Here is a 1246-nt window from a genome sequence, read left to right on the forward strand (position 1 = left end):
CGGTCCCGGCGGAGAATCTGCGCCTCCGGCCTAGCCGCCCCGCCCCCATCCGGCTTCGCTCGCGAAGCCACCCCCACTCGTCTCTCTTCACCGCGTCTTCTAGATTCTAGAATGTAGAAACTCATCTAGGAAGCGAGGTCAGCCAGCGCGAGGAGTAAAATTGCCAGGATTCGCCTATAGATTGACCCCTCCCAGCTCTGGAGCCCCCTCCACCACACCTTTGTGCGCTCGATGCAGAAATGCATCCCCCTCCTCCGTGTACGCTGCGCTTCTTACCCCAGCTGAGTAGGAGGGGAGCTAGTGGAGCACTAGACTAAAAAGAACTTAAGAATACAGCCCCCAGCTTCGACAAGCTACTGCAGATCCAACCCATTCCGTATTTTAAAAGCTCTTTACGAAAAAAAAATAAAAGTGTATGTGTAATAGGAGTTAGAACTATATTCACTAATACCTAATGCATGTAGAGCGCTTTTCATTTTTTTACTAATAACCTTTCAAAGTATAGTATCATTTTATCCATGAGGAACAAATTAAGTCTTAAGTATGTTAATCAAGGTCACACTGTAGCCACAATTCAAACTTCGTAGGCAGTCCACGGACAAATCCTAACAATTTTATTTCCTTAGGTATCTCTCCAGTCAATTCACTTGTCTATGTTCTGGCAACATGGTCCGAGCTGCCACCATCTCTCACCTGAAGGGACCACGAACACCTCTTAAATCACTGCATTCACTCCAGCCTCCAATTAATTCTCTACAATGAACTTTTAAAAATTCAAATCTGTTTCATACACTCCCATGCTTAAAACACTCCAGCGACTTCCCCCTGACAATCCCTGGATGAAAATCCTCCGAGGCCGTGCACGGTCAGAATTCTGCAGCTTCAGGGCTGTGGACAGAGGCTGCCCCACCTGTGCTGACTTCACTAACCCTGCTGGACAGTTCCTGACCACTTGAGTTACTGCAACTGAAACTGAGCAAGATATTCTGGGTGTGGAATAAAGTCAAGCATCCGAATTAGACTACTGAATTTGAGGTTTGGCCTCCACCACTAACCACCTGTGTTGCCCTAAACAGTTCTCAGTTGACTCAATTCTCAGTTGAGCAGTAGACAAAATGAATTCCAAAGTGCCTTCCAGAAGTACAGAGAAGAGGACCAGAGAAGACCGGAGATCAGAGCAGACAGGGAGGCAACCTGGGTTGCCTGCGTTGTGGGTGTTTGTGTGCAAGTCTTGTCTCGTCTGCCA

General features: G+C 47.5%; 1 protein-coding gene across 1 annotated transcript in view; it reads right to left on the reverse strand.

Annotated features, from left to right (window-relative positions):
* The window catches only part of JAK1 (Janus kinase 1), a 139406-nt gene extending 139133 nt beyond the window's left edge, over positions 1 to 273 (reverse strand). Inside the window, exon 1 of the mRNA XM_011985475.1 lies at positions 219 to 273. The gene's annotated coding sequence lies outside the window, so the exon portion shown is untranslated. The remainder of the gene's footprint in view (positions 1 to 218) is intronic.
* Between the last annotated feature and the right edge of the window lie 973 nt (positions 274 to 1246).

Source organism: Mandrillus leucophaeus, unplaced genomic scaffold (assembly GCF_000951045.1).
Source record: "Mandrillus leucophaeus isolate KB7577 unplaced genomic scaffold, Mleu.le_1.0 Scaffold284, whole genome shotgun sequence".
Lineage (NCBI taxonomy): Eukaryota > Metazoa > Chordata > Mammalia > Primates > Cercopithecidae > Mandrillus > Mandrillus leucophaeus.